At 47.3% G+C, this 15683-nt stretch overlaps 1 long non-coding RNA gene across 2 annotated transcripts; it reads left to right on the top strand.

The window, feature by feature from the left end:
- Window positions 1-2098: 2098 nt before the first annotated feature.
- On the top strand, window positions 2099-7453 carry LOC116096615. Of its 2 annotated transcripts, none has more exons than XR_004121054.1 (3): window positions 2099-2221; window positions 3413-3527; window positions 5745-7453. It is a non-coding gene; the product is annotated as an uncharacterized LOC116096615 (long non-coding RNA). The 2 variants fall into 2 exon arrangements; XR_004121055.1 differs by having other exon boundaries at window positions 3410-3527.
- The last annotated feature ends 8230 nt before the right edge of the window (window positions 7454-15683 follow it).

Here is a 15683-nt window from a genome sequence, read left to right as displayed (position 1 = left end):
TGGCAGCTGATCCTTTTGGCAGAAGTATTTGCTGAGTTATTGATTTAAGTCAGCCACTTTCTTCCTGTTACTCTGTTCCGCCTCACTTCCCGGCACATGCCACTACCTGAACTGGTCCTAGTCACAAGATCATTGGCTGCTTTCCCGAATCTAGGCCACGAGCTTCAGGAAAGTGGAAACCAGGTACATTATTCACCTCTGTGTCCTCGGAACTTAACAAAGCTGAGTGTGTTGGCATGAGCCTCTAACCTTAGCATTTGAGGTTAGACTATCTGCCATGAGTTCAAGGCTAGTCTAGCCTGGGTTATAGAGGGAGGTACAAGCCAAACTGTACAAAAAGACATTATCTTTCGGTTTGTTTGTTTGTTTGCTTGCTTCTTGAGATAGGGTTTCTCTTTGTAGCCCTAGCTGTTCTAGAACTCACTCTATAGTCCATGCTGGCCTCCAGAGTGCTCTGGGATTAAGATGGGTGCCACCTCCAGCCTGGTGGTGTGCCACAACAGCCCTCCAGGACATTATCTTAGAGAGGGGGGGGGGAGAGAGAGAAAGAGAAAGAGAGAGAGAGAGGAGCTGAAGTATCACAAAGGTGCAGTTAAGTATGTAAAGGTCCCTGGGCTTACAAATTAAAATTAAAAACACTTTGAACAAGCACCTGACATAAAATAAGGCCTTACTAAATCTCACTAAACATTCCTTGGATAAATAAGGAAGGACAGAGGTGGGGGCTGGGGGGGAATGCCTCTCATCTAAAGAGCGCTGTGAAACCTAGGGAATTCTGTCTCCGAGGTTTCATCCAAGAGCCTTTTCCGTTGGGACTTGAGTTGACAGGAGTGCCTATCTGTGTGCCTTCAAGAACGACCAGAAAAGTGCTGGTTGGGTAAGATCCATGAGAAGTGTGGAGCCATTGGCTTTGAGTTCATTTTGAGAAAAAAAAAAAAAAAACCCTGTTGCAAAGTACTCCAGTTAGAGGAGGCACAGTTGAGCATTTGTCTGAGTCTAAAACAAACAAACCCCGAAATATTCCTTCTAGAGCAAAAGCAGGAGAGATGGGAGTCCCTTTCCCTTCTTAAGCTATGCTTTTCTTGCCCCAAGGGCAAGTGTCAGGAGACTCAACTCTGCTAGGAAGGCCTTACCCTTGATATGTGCCTAAGGGGATGCTAAGAACCAATCAAAAGTGCACACTCAGTGAGGGGCTGAAGATGGTCCCTCCTCGCCATACTCCGTCCCTTTGATCCCCAAATGAGTGTGCAAGAGCCTCCTCCCAGAAAGAAGATTAGATTAATGTGTTTCTGATGCCTCAACTTGGTGCAAACCAGGATAAACACGAATGGCAAAAATCAGCTCATGAGCTCATGCAGGCTTTGATCAGAGACATAATTTCATTATGAAATTTTGAAGCAGGCTGTTATGAAGTCTTGCCAAAGAGTTTTATTTTCCCAGATGAGATGGTGGGTTGTTTCTCTCCTACTCGCCTACTCTGCTTATGTTCACTGTACAGATTTCCCATCTACTTTTACAGCCTGACCTATCAACCCTCCAAACAGCATTTGCTGAGCCTGACAGCCACCCTCTGGCCTTGCAGATGAGGCATCCAATGGAGGCGAGTTACACTCACATTACTCGTGCATTTTGTCTATCCTACTTCCCATGATTATAATACAGTGACTGTATTTCACTCATTCTTTTCCCTTTTTTTTTTTTTTTCGAGACAAGGTTTCTGTGTATAGCCCTGGCTGTCCTGAAGCTCACTCTCTAGACCAGGCTGGCCTCGAACTCAGAAATCCACCTGCCTCTGCCTCCCAAGTGCTGGGATTAAAGGCGTGCACCACCACACCCGGCTCATTCTTTTCCCTTAATGCCAGGCAACTAGAGGAGGCAAAACAACCCCAGGAGCGCAGTTCTTCATACATTCTGCCACACTCATAGATCATTACAGCAGAGAATGATTTAGTGACCTGAAAGTTTGCAGAGTGATTCCACGAGTTTATGGTACATGGACACACTGCAGACTCAGTCCATACTGTGCAGAAGCAACACTCGCTCTCATTCTCCAGGCCCAGATTAGCGCCTCATCCTCTGCTATCCTCTCGCTTGTAGCTACGGGTCTGTATGGATACAGAAAGTCCCTCAAAGACCAGCTAGAAATGCCTCTTTTGTATACTGCTGTTTTCACGGGAAGCAGAGACGCCTGGCCTCACTTTCATCTTGCCGCTGGTGCCCGGTGGGTAAACAGCAGATTTTTTTTCAGGGTGGTCTGAGGACCACTCGGGAGTGGGTTAACAATGCAGCCTCTTGAACCTCTCCCCAGCTCCCACTTGATTAAAGACAGGGGCTCAAATGTAAAAATAACCTACTAAAGTCAAACTGGGGCCATCAGCATGCTAGGCAAGTGTCTACCACTGAGTTACACGGCCATGTCCTACTTCCCCAAGTGACAGTGATACTAGAGATTGTACATAACATAGGGCCTTATCCATGCTGGATAAACACTCTACTACTAAAGCTATATTCCTAGCTCCCCTTGTGACTCTTGTATATTGAAATGTTTTCTTCTTTTTGTTGTTAAACTGGATCTCATGTAGCCTAGGCTGTCCTCAAACTTACATGTAGCTGAGGATGACCTGGAACTACTACTACTACTAACTACTATAATACTAACTACCACTAACTAACTACCTAACTACCACTCACTCACTACCACTCACTCACTCACTACCACTTCTTCTTTTTTTTTTTTTTTAAGATTTATTTCTTTTATAATACTGTCTTCAGACACACCAGAAGAGGGCATCAGATCCCATTACAGATGGTTGAGAGCCACCATGTGCTTGCTGGGAATTGAACTCAGGACCTCTGGAAGAGCAGCCCAGTGCTCTTAACCACTGAGCCATCTCTCCAGTCCGAGCCTCGGAGCTTCTGGTTCTCATGCTTCTACCTCCCATGCTCTGGGATTTGAGTCATACTATGTACCAGCCTGGTTTATGCCATGCTGGGGATCAAACCCAGGACTTGGAGCTGACAGTCAAGCACTCTCTGTGTGGACAGACTCACACCCACAGCCCCTGCACAGAAGTTTTAGCTCCGAAAAGCAAACCCTTCCCTGGAAGTTACCTTGTGGGCTCCCTGATAGCAAGACCTGGTTTCCTCTTCAGCAATCTTGCATCCTGTCGTTTTCTCCAGCAAAGCCAAGGTGGAGAAGGCTGGGGTGGGCTCTTGTGCCCTCTGAAAATCTGCCTGGGCTCTGCCCCAAGTGTTTATGTTTACTCTGTAGCCCAGGGTCCTTATCCTTTGGCAATGCTCCATTGTAAGGCCATTAGCTCTTAATTAGTGCCAGCTTGTCGGCTTGTGCCTCACCACTGAGCTGTCACAGAGATGCCTCACTCATTCCCTTTTGGTCTCTCTCTGACAGCAGATTCTAAGCTGAGTAAGTTGCATCCCTGAGAAGAGCTGGGTGCGGCAGGTCTAGAATCCCAGAAGTCAGAAGGCTGAAGCAGGAAGATTGCTCCAAATTCATAGCCAGCCAGAAGGTAAGAAAGGGACCTTACCTTCATGCAAGCAAACAATCAAAATGGAGACAGAACTGGAGACATAGCTCAGGGAGTACAGTGTCTGCTCCGCATGTACGAAGCCCCAGGGTCCAGCCGCAGCAGTACAGAAAACCAACAAGGTACTGACTGCCTGTGATCGCACACTTAGGAGGCAAGACAAGAGAAACAAAAGTTCAAGGTAATTCCTAGCTATTAGTCCAGCTGGAGGCTAGCCTGGCATACAGAAGACTCTGCTCTACCAAAAAACAAAAACAAAAACAAACAAACAAAAACAGCGCTGAATCTAGAGTGACTGCCACTTCATGTGAAACAGTCCACGTGCCAAAACTGGAAGTGCTAAACCGAAAGGAGTCTTCATATGGCCTCACCCATTTGCTGCTTTGTTTTATCTGCAGAAAACAAACAAACAAAGCTCCATTGTACTCTGAACAGTTAACCAGGAAATGTGAGAACAAGGTGTGTTAAATTAGGGGTTCACTGGTCAAATCACCCTCCATTTTCTTTCCTTTTCTTTTTTTTTTAAAGGTTTATTTTATTTCTGTGTATGAGTGTTTTGCTGCACATATCCATCCTGTACATGCGATGCCCATGGAGAACAGAAGAGAGCCTCAGGTTCCCTGGAACTGCAGTTACAGATGGTTGTGAGCTGCCTGATGTGGCTGCTGGGAGCCAATCTTGACTTTCGCAAGAGCACCAAGTGCTCCTAACCAACTGCCCTCTCTCCAGTCCCATGCCTCCATTTTCAATTTAGAATGCCCAGGGTGTTTTTAGATAGTGGCACAGCAAGCTGACAAGCTCCCTAAAGTGTTGGAGAGACTTCTCTCTTGGCCTTGCTCAAATGTCAGGGCAAGAAGGTGTTCAAGAGACACCCAGAGGCCCCACCCATTACAGAGGCCCCGCCCACCCAGAGCCCCGCCCACTAAGCTGTGCTGCCACCAAGGATCATGTCTGGGTCTGTGGCTCTACTGCAGCAGAGGTTTATGCTGATGTCCGTGGTCCGTGCTACCACCAAAGGCCAAGCACATGTCAGTGGTCTGGGTTGCCACTTGTGTCCTAGAGCAATGTTGAGCTGGCCCTGTCTCTAACCCAGGCAGCTAGGGAGAGCTAGCCCCTGGTGGCATGGGTGTAGGAGAGCTGGCAGGCTGACCAACTAGGCTACAACCCAGGCCCAGATCTAAGGCTTTGAGCTGGCTCATCCCATCCACTCCCACCTGTGAGTTGTTGGAGCATTTGAAGGGAATGGTCCTGCAGAACCAAAGCTGCAAGATCTCCATGATTCAGGGCAATGGCAGGATACCCGAGAGGAATTTGGATGAGGATCCAGTATGGATAGTGTAGCAGAAGCCAGAGGCCTCCAACTAACCAGTGACTCATTGAAATGAACATTTGTGAGTAAAGATGTTTAGGCGAAAGGATATACTTGTGTGACACACTGTGACACACAGAAGTGTCCGTGGTGAGACTGTTTGTTTTTATTCTTTATTTTTTTTTTGGGGGGGGGGGTTCAAGACAGGGTTTCTCTGTGTAGCCTTGGCTGTCCTGGAATTCACTCTGTAGACCAGGCTGGCCTTGAACTCAGAAATCCGTCTGCCTCTGCCTCCCAAGTGCTGGGATTAAAGGTGTGCGCCACCACTGTCCGACTCTTTATTTTTGTTTTTTATGGTGAGGGTGGTTATAAGAGTGGAGGGCAGGTATGGAAGGACTGGGAAAGGAGTGAGATTTGGAGGTACATAATGTGAAATTCACAAAGAATTAAAAAAAAATTATGAAAAAAAGTCTTGTAAAAGGTCCCTGGATTAAATTTTGGAATAACAAACAGAGATCTTGTGCGCCTTCCTATTGCTGGGTCCCTGTAGTCCCCAGCTTCTTACAAACAGCCTGGGAGGCACCCTTCTGAGACACTGTTAACACCCTTTCATTTCTGGCCTGGTTCAGATAACACCAAGATCCTGGCTGCATCCTCAGAAATACATCCAGGATGTTCAGTGATGTGGGAATTGGAAGTCCAATTCCAAATTGTAGATACTTGTTAAGCTCCAAGGAGGCTGGAGGCCCATATTAAGTCATCTCTCCAGGGTCGGTGTGTTTCTTATTATATCTGATATCTATCTGTCCAACGATCCCTTTGATTTTTAAGCCGTTAGACTAATCGTGTATTTCTCCCCCTCCTCTGCCTGTCTCCCCCTTTTTCCTTAGGAAAACACTTTTGAAAAAAGTTCACCAGGGCCCTTGGCTTGTTCCCAGAATACTGTCACACCGAAGAGTCTGAGAAATCAACCCTTGAAACCACTATGCCCCTGGGGAAGTCTATCCGATGGCCAGTCTCACTCTCAGGGCAGCTTCTCCCCAAGAAGATACTGAGGTCGGTTTTTCTATGGCCTCCTCCATCCTTCTTGCTCCCACGTCTGGTCTGGTCTAGATTGGGGGCAAAACCTTAGGTGTGAAGCAGAAATTTATGTTAATATGTAGAAGAAAAGTTAAGGCGAATAACCTCTCAAGCAGCCAATGGAAAAGTGGTCCAGCCCGTATCTAAGCAAGTTTCTCAAGTACTTCCAGGTATATGCATGGTATGCCTATGTAGGGGTGGGTGCCTGTGAACACCTGCACACAAGCATCTGACTGACATCCGGGCTCTCTTCCTTGATCATTTTCTGTCAGGTCTCAGAAACCCAGGGCAAATGGCTAAATTGAGGTGCCTATCAACACCTCAAAGTGCATGCTGGCCAGCTCTCCTGGCATCCCTCAGTATCTGTGGCTCCCCCAAGACTTCCCACTCCACCTGCTACTGTAAACCTCCCTCTTCCAGGGGCTGTGTTTCCATTTCCCTACCTGGAGCCCAATCCCTATATAACTCAGCTATTTTGGCTACATTTGTCTCTGGCTTCTTGGCCTGGGTCTCCCTCCCTCACTCTCCTCTCTCTCATGGTCTGGTTTGATCTACCAGCCATGTTCAGCCTGGACTCTTCTGCCTGCTTTTTCTCTTACGTCTACAATAAGAATCTTCTCCACACTCTAGGAGTAGACATGTACCCCTTGTGCATCTTATTTCCTGCATTGTCTGCCTTACATATTGAGTCAGGGTCTCTCAACTGAACCCCAGAGCTCACCAAGATGATGCAGCTAGCCAGATTATTCAAGGGATCACATCTCCACCTTCTGAGAGCTGGAATTACTAAAGGCTACCTTGTCGGCCTGGCTTTTAAGTGGGTGCCGGGGCTCTAAACTCTGAGGCCCTCACTATTGCAATGAAGGCTCTATATCTCTTGAATCATTTCCTTCCCAAGCCCCTGTGTAATTTCTTTTTAAAAGATAGGGTTACACTATGTAGCTCTGACTGTCCTAGAACTCACAGAGATCCATCTGCCTCTGCCTCCCAAGTGTTGGAATTAATGGCTGCTCCATCACACCCAGCCCTTGTATAACCTTTAAGAGTCCCGATTAGAATATGATCAGTCCTTCATCTTTAGGAAAAAAACCATCCTCCTAACACACCCTACAAACGAGGACAAGAGGAACTTTCTAGTTACTTTTAATAAATGGGAAGAATTGAGAGTTGTCTGTGACCCTAGGGTGCCTCTCTACTCTGTCCAGGATCTGGTACTTGGATTTCCACCAAGATTCTCCCCTCCCACACCATCAGTGCCCATTTAAAAAAAAACAACAACAAAAAAAACAAAACCAAAACCAAATCATTTAGCTTATTTCCCAGCACAGGAATAGGCAGACTTACAACCCACTGGCCAAATCCCACCCACTGCCTATTTTTATATGGCCCTAAAGCTAAGAATGGATTTTAGTTTCTTAAATAGTTGAAGAAGTCAAAATAAAAATAACGTTTTATGACGCATGAAAGTGATATGAAATTCAAATTTCAGGGTTCATAAATAAAGTTTTACTGGAACATAGCCACACCATTTGTTTACATATGGCCTTTGGCTGCTTTGGCACTACAAGGGAGAGATGAATTGCCGCCACAGACAACATATGGTCCACAGAGCCTAAGAATATTTTTACTCCTGGCCCTTTACAGGATCACTTGCCCACATCCAAGGACACTGGTGTGCATTCTCCAAGTTGACTAGGCATGCCACGGACAGATGATGCACATGCGATGTTCTTTGCGAGCGGTCCTCATTCCAATATGGAATACCTCCTGAGCTCCCATTGCCCTATTCCCCTCCCCTCCTCCCCCCACCCCATCCCTGCAGGCTCTGGAAATTCAAACCAGGCACCCACCCTGTACGTCTGAGTGCAGCTGATGTTTTTGTGGGCCAGCAGAGGGCTCTTTGCAGAGGTTTAAGTTTACACAGGGAGAGGCAGAGAGGTTGTCTAGAGACCAAATAGGGTCTATGAGGTATGTGAGCTCTCCCCACTCCCCAACAAGTCCCAAGATCTCCCACTTCTGACCTCAGAAGAGGACTTCAAGAAGCAACTCAAAAAGTCTGTTTATCTGGATTCTCTGATACTGACTTGGGTAACCTTGAGTCAAAGCATTTGGGGATAGACACTTTTATCTAACCTGGTCCTGGCACACAGGGGTCTTCAGGCCAAGGCAGCCACTGGGACACATACTGCCAGCTACAGCTGTGGTGAGCCCATCTTGAGCAGTCATGAGCCACAGATACACATGGGCTTGAGTTGGGAGGTGGGGGCTGGTAGAAGGCTCTGTGAATGGTGGGCATTGTTTATGAGGACAAAACGGAAGCCCTCTTCCAGTGAATGAGTAAGATGCTGAACAAGTAGGATACTGACGCATGCATATGGGGGAAACAGGCTTCGCAAACGTGTTTCATTATCTCCAGCTAGACGATAGCAGGGCCAAGCTAACTGAGCTCCGATCCTAACCTTTCCACTTACTGCTGTGTCCTTTGGTTACATTCTTTCCACCCCCTTGCCTCAGTTCACTCATCTATACAACAGGCATAATGAGGGTGGTCCAGCTCACAAGGCTGAGCTGAAGGTCAAGTGAAGCATTGCAAGGCCAAGGTTGAGCAGGTATAAGCATCATAAAAATGTTAGCTGTACTTAAGTTTCCAGTTGCATTAATATCCTTGGGAGACCTGGGCAGGCAAGCAGTGAATATCTCAAGCACTTCTTCCTTTCTCTTTCTTTCTTTCCCTTCTCTCTCTCTCTCTCTCTCTCTCTCTCTCCCTCTCTCTCTCTCTCTTTCATGACTAACAATAATTTTATTTATTTTTTTATTTTAGGTTTTTCGAGACAGGGTTTCTCTGTGCAGTCCTGACTGTCCTGGAGCTCACTCTGTAGTCCAGGCTGGCCTCGAACTCAGAAATCAGCCTGCCTCTGCCTCCCAAGTGCTGGATTAAAGGCGTGCGCCACCACTGCCTGGCTTTATTTTCTAACAAGTAATTTTTCTATTGCTTCACTACTTTCCTCTCAGACAACACAAATTTTAGAACTGGATCGCATGGCCCTTTCTCTTCTTGTCCCTTCCCAGTTTAAAATGCTCACACGTCTTAAGGGCCAGCAACCTCTTGGATCCACAGGCAAGCTTGACATACTCAGCCTGAGCAGCAGCATCGTTGTGGTTTGGGCCTTCCTTTGGAAAACTGGCCTTGTTTGACCATGATAGCCATTCTGCTTCCAATGATAAAGCCACTCTCCTTGGGTATACAAGGATTCCTTAATCCTTGCCCTTCTCACAACTAGGTCATGCTCTGAGGCTGATGCTTGCCACATTCTTACATAAAGTCCTTCGGGTTTTAGGTACATTGACCATCTTTACAGAGGAGGGGTTCATGTTGTGAAAAACAAGATCAGGTGTCTGAGATCACCACCTCCAGCCAGTCTCACCGAACAGAAGGGGCTCAAGCACTGATATCAAGAGGGGACATTCAACTAAAGAATGTGACCATAGATAAGTTGAAAGCAGACAGTGTTAAAAAGCAGTGAACTAGCTACAGATGTACACAGGGCAGAAACATGTTGTACAATGTATAGTGATATATGATGGTCCCTGTTGCTATGATAAACACCATGACAAAAACCAGCTTGCGAAGGAAAGGGTTTATCTGGCTTCCATGTCCTGTATGCAGCCCATTGATGAGGGAAATCAAGGCAGGGACTCAAACAGGGAAGGAATCTAGAAGCAAAGGCCATGGAGGAATGTGGCTTATTACCTTGATCTCCATGGCTTGCTCAATCTACTTTCTTATACACCCCAAGACCACCTTCCCAGGAGTGGCATCACTGAAATGGACTGTATACTCCCATGTCAGTCATTAATCAAGAGGATGTGCCCACAGCCCTACCTGTAGGTCAGTCAGTCTGATGGAGACGTTTTCTCAATTGGAGTTCCTGTTCCCAGATAACTCTAGCTTGTGTCAGTCAAGTTGACAAAAAAAAAAAAAAAAAAAATCCCAACCAGTACTGGGCACCAGTGAATAGCGAGAAGAGAAGAAAAGATGGGGTAGGAGATGGGAACTGTGAACAGTAGGCAGTACCCCTGGAGAATTGGGATGTTGTACTCCTGGCTTGTCAGAACCCGTACTGGCCAAAGACCAGTGATAGAAGGTCAGGTTGCTTTGTTCAGTATTCCAATGATGTTCAGTACTCGCCCCACCTTTCTTCCCCCCTTCACTCCTAGAAGGAAAGAGGAATCAAAAGCATCATCAATGCCAGGCGCACACCTTTAATCCCAGCACTTGGGAGGCAGAGGCAGGCAGATTTCTGTGTTCGAGGCTAGCCTGGTCCACAGAGCGAGTTCCAGGACAGCCAGGGCTACACAGAGAAACCCTGTCTCAAAAAAACCAAAAAAAAAAAAAAAAAAAAAAAAAAAAAAAAAAAAAAAAAAAAAAAAAAAAGCATCAGCAGTTATCATCTCCAGTGACAGGTGATAAAAGGAAAGAAGAAACCAAAACCACTCTGTCCCAGAGAGGTAGTTCAGTCAATAAAGTACCTGCCTTGCAAACATAAGGACTCAAGTTTGATCCCCAGAACCTACATAAAAAATCTAAGTGTGGTGGCACATGCTTGTAATACCAGTACTGGGAAGGTGGGGACAAGTGAGTACCTAGGGGCTCACTGGCCAGCCAGCCTAGCTTAATTAGCAAGTGCCACGCCAATGAGACCTTGTCTCCCCAAAACAAGCAGATGGCTCCTGAGGAACGACATCCAAGGCTGACCTCCACCTTCCACACACGTGTTCACACACCCGTATGCATGCCTGTACACACTATGTACACAAGAAAAAAAAGCAAATGGAATTCTATCATTAATTCTCTTTTTTTCCCATTTATCCACTATTTAATCCATGATAGCAGAAGGCAAATGTCATTGACTGAATATCCAGGAGACACACAGCAAGGTCAGTCATGGCCATAACCTGAAGAACTTTCAAGCACACATTTTCAAAATGTAATGAGGCAGGCTAAGGCTTGTGGTGCACAGGATGCTAACCGCTCTCCAGAAGAGCAGAGAAGCCCAACTCAGCCAGCATGGAGGGGGTTCAGAAGGATCAGAGGATGCAGCATGCTTGAGAAAAGAGAGAACTGGTGGAAACAGGAGAAGGGCAAGCCATGGGAATCAGTGAGAATGTGTTTGTGAGAACGCGAGACTCGATGTCTGTGGACACTTTGTTGGTTTGGTGGCAAGGAAAGAATTGTAAATATGCATGGTAGGCAAATACCTCGTACAATAAAATATCTTGGGAGAATGAATGTGAGGGCAGGGGAGAAATCAAGCACAGTCTATCGGCAACGGTCCTGCCCTTGGGAGAGAGGCCAAGTGTATATTCAAGGCAGTCGTTGCCAGAGTCTCCAAGCCTCAGGGGCATAGCGGAGGTCTGAGCCAGATTTGCTCTGTGTATTTCAACCTGGCACAAGCAGTTTTTATCAGGCAGGGGGGCATGGGCACCCTCCTCTACTAGGAACACAGCTCTGGAGCTAGTGGAATGAGTTAGGATTCTACTGTAGAGTCCATGAAAGCAAGTGGCTCCAGCGTCAGCTGGTTTCAGGGTCCCCCACTTGGGACTTCTGAGTGCTACTGTGAGTCTGGCCACGTGAGTCCAGATCAGAGCAGCACCCTTCAGGAAGGAAGAGCAGTGAGAAGCAGGCCAGGTCACAGTCAGGAACCCTAATCCTCATGTAGGGCCCTCAGGGACAAATCTAGTAAATAAAGACATTCGGATTCAAATGTCAGGGTCTGCGCTAGGGAAATAGCTGGGTCAGTGAGATAAATGCTTACCTTGCAAGGTTGAGGACCTGAGTCAGTCACCAGAACCCACTTTAAAATTCTGGGCGTGGTAGGCTGGAGAGATGGCTCCAGAGGTCCTGAGTTCAATTCCCAGCAACCACATGGTGGCTCACGACCATCTGTAATGGGATCTCATGCCCTCTGAAGACAGCTACAGTGTAATCATATATGTAAAATAAATAATTTTTAAAAAATTCTGGGCGTGGTGGCATGCACTTGTAATTCCAGCCCCAGCCTCGGAGCTTTCTGGCTAGCCAGCCTAACTTACTTAGTGAGCTCCAGGCCAGAGACGAAACTGTTTGAAAACTCAAGATGAACACCTCCTGAGGACTGAAACCAAGGTTGTTCTCTAGCCTAAACACACACACACACACACACACACACACACACGCACACGCACACGCACACGCACACGCACACGCACATGCACACACACACTCATATGAGCACACACATTTACATGTACATTTGCACACACATGCTCCTGGCATGTACACAAGTGTCAGATTCTTGTAACAGTCATGAGGTTGCTCTGCCCTTGGCCTTGATGTCACATCATCCTCTGTTCCAACACTCAAGGTAACATGGTGGCACAGCATTGCCCCTGCTCACATGTCTATCCTGGGGTGCACCCCATCCCCCAGGCAGGCAGGCCTGAGGACAGCTGGGCCACAACTCACTGACCCATCACCTCAGCCTCCTTTCCATCCTCCTTATCCGTCCCCAGTCCTTAGAAAGAACACTTCGAATGGTCTCTGGGAATGTGATACCCTCGTCATTACCACTTTTGCCAAGTTTGCCTTCCAGGGCTGGTATCAGAATGTGCTTCTGCTGTCTCTTGAGCCACACCACCTCCATTGCCAGACTTGGATCCGCTGTGGCTGCCTCAGTATTACCTACCCCACTTTCTGTCCCCAGTCTCTGCTAGGCCTCCTCCTGTCTCCATACCCTGGGGCTGCTGGCTTACTCTTTTTGGAGATGAACTCATTGTTGACTTTAACTCACTTCGATGTTTCCCAGGGAAGCATTCTGGCAGGAGGCCCACCCAGCTCCTTGAAGAAGACAGCCAGGCTAGGGCCAAGACTAGAAGCCAGAGGCAATGGAACCGCCAAATAATTCCCATTTTATGGACGGGTCTGGCTCAACCTGAAGACATTCCAAGTAATCAGTCAACAGCCATGGTCCATATGAGATTGGAGAGGGAGCCACTAGAAACAAACTCTTTGAGGACACAAAACCCAGCTGGAGGAAGGAGCTGGCCTTGTCCATGGATAAGTTTCAACAGATAAGGAAAATGTACCACACCATCAATAATCAATAATCAGCCGGGCAGTGGTGGCGCACACCTTTAATCCCAGCCAGCACTTGGGAGGCAGAGGCAGGCATATTTCTGAGTTCGAGGCCAGCCTAGTCTACAGAGTGAGTTCCAGGACAGCCAGGGTTATACAGAGAAACCCTGTCTCAAAAAACCAAAAAAATAAAAAAATAAAAATTAAAAATTAAAAAATAAAATAATCAATAATCAAAGGCTGGCAGCTTGCTGGGAGCTGGCCCCTGCCTTCTTTCCCACACAGGAGTGGGCCCAGCCAGGAATCCATCTCACCCACCTCCCTGCACCAAGCCCTGGGGAGGGCAGGCGAGGGAGGAACCATTTTTCACATACTTTCTCTTTCAGAACGCAGCCCTGTTTCGCAATTTCCTACTTAAGTTCTGGAAGGCTGTAGGGCATTAACCCAAGCTACCTTTTCCAGCCATGGACCAGAGTCCCTATGGGTCAGGCACCAACCTGGTAGGCAATGCCTGCTGGAGGTAGGTAAAGGCTCACGGTGCTAATTCTCCTGCATCCCACCCATGTAGAATTCATTCTAGTAGAGTGTGTCACTGACTCCACAGTGAGGGGCTCTACCACACCCCCACCAAGTGTTTATTCTTCCCTCTGTTGGTTCTTTCTCTGGAAGAGCCAGGAGGTAAGCCACAGCAAAGAAGGTGCACCCAGCCCTGGTGTGCATTTCAGCATCCCCCAAGGCGTTGTCTTCAGATTGCCTCTCAGCATTCCCCAAGGCGATCAGTCTTCAGATCACCTACTCCTTAGAATAAGGCTTTTGTTCTTGTCACCTCCACCTACAACAGAGCATGCTTCTGCCCTTTCCAATGAATCCATTAGCCTTGCCAAATAGAACCTGTTCTTGAAGCCCATTTCCCCGTTCCCTACCACCATGAAGGTTTCCACTGCACATCAGACCCATAGCCGGAGGGTCCTTCGGCAAAAAGCCAACACCTGGGGGCCTGGCCCTGGGTTAAGGATGTGGAGCAGAGCTTTAGTGCTGGGCCTGGCTCTGAATTCTCTCCCAGTCTTCTTAAACCAAACCAAACAAACCAGACGAGAGGGGGAAATCCCCACTTAAAAAATCCAGAAAACGCATAACCTCATCACACCAAACAATGGGATGGGAAAATATACCAGAGCTGGAGGTGGGAAAGACGGCCAGAAGTATGTCGATCTGGATAAGTGTGTGACCCCATAGAGGAGAGCTAACATTTTCCAAAGTATGCAGGCAAATAAAGACGTAGAACTATGTGTTTTCACCATCTACCCTTGAGCAGGGAGAGCCATCTTAACACAGATATATGGACTCCTCCAGCATTTGCTCACCCTCCAAAGCACCAAGTACCTCTTCAGGACCAACCTGTGGTCGTAGGCTTCTCTAGGATTCCAGCCCCAAGTGGGTGTTTTAGGACTGTGAGCAGATAACCATTCCTTGCTTTTAAACCCACATCATCATCCAGCTCAGAAACAGACAAGAACAGGCCCAGGGCTTGTTGTATTCACAATGTGTTAGGGTGGCATTCAGGTGTTCACAAGATGCCAGGACAAGAATGGCCCCTGACCAGTCATCCTGCAGATGTGGAAGCATCTGTAAACCCAGGACTTCCTGGAGCCAGAGACTCCTTCCTCAAGTTGCTCAGATTCCAGAGGTGGCTTCTAGAAGTGAGGGGATGAAGGAGGTGACAAAGGGAAACTGAGCTAGGTCTTATTTGGCTGTGGTTTTAAAAGCGAGCTTATGTCAGTATGGTGTATGTGCTTGAATTTCCCAGGGGTGTCTTGTTATGAGGCAGATTTGAATTCTTCACACACATGCGTGGTCTGAGATTCTGTGTTTTTCACAAGTTCCTGGGTGAGGTCATGATTGCAGGCTAATGGCCACACTTGGAATCGTCTAAGGATCTGGGAGTTGGGATGATACCAGTAAGAGCCGAGACACACTGAGACCGAGGATTGATTTAGAAGAGAGGTAGGCTGGGGGAAACTGGCACATAATAAATAGGATGGGGGCACAGAAAGATGGGGTAACAAGAACCACAACAACAACAACCATCACTACTACCACCACAACCACAAAAAGGACCTAAGAGACAGGAAAGAGAAACAGTGAGACAAATACACCAATGGAAAACTGACCAGTAAGGAAAGAATGCCAAGGATGGGGAAAGGAGACAAGATACACAACAGGAGAAGCTCTAGCTTGCCATGGGCAACCTGGCACCAGCCATGCCAACCCAGGTTCCCAATTGTGACCAGCAGGAAAGGAATGGCAGGTCTGGGTGAAGTGAGACCAGCAGTGGGGCAGGAGCATAGACCTGGGTCCTAGCTTCCTTGCTTGCAAGCTTCTTCATACCTGTATTTCCCTCTGCCGGTTCCAGAATAGAATACATCTCTCTCCCAAACCTCTTACCCATTCTCTGGACTCTTACAGAAGGTTTTATATATGTTCTAGTCTTTTCCATTAAAAAAAAAAAAAAAGCCGGCAGTGGTGGCGCACGCCTTTAATCCCAGCACCTGGGAGGCAGAGGCAGGCGTATTTCTGAGTTTGAGCCATCCTGGTCTATGAGTTCCAGGTCAGCTAGGGAAAACTTGTCTCAAAA

This window comes from Mastomys coucha, unplaced genomic scaffold, assembly GCF_008632895.1.
Source record: "Mastomys coucha isolate ucsf_1 unplaced genomic scaffold, UCSF_Mcou_1 pScaffold18, whole genome shotgun sequence".
NCBI lineage: Eukaryota > Metazoa > Chordata > Mammalia > Rodentia > Muridae > Mastomys > Mastomys coucha.
Note: the sequence above shows the minus strand (reverse complement) of the source record. Positions and strands in the feature narration are given on the sequence as shown.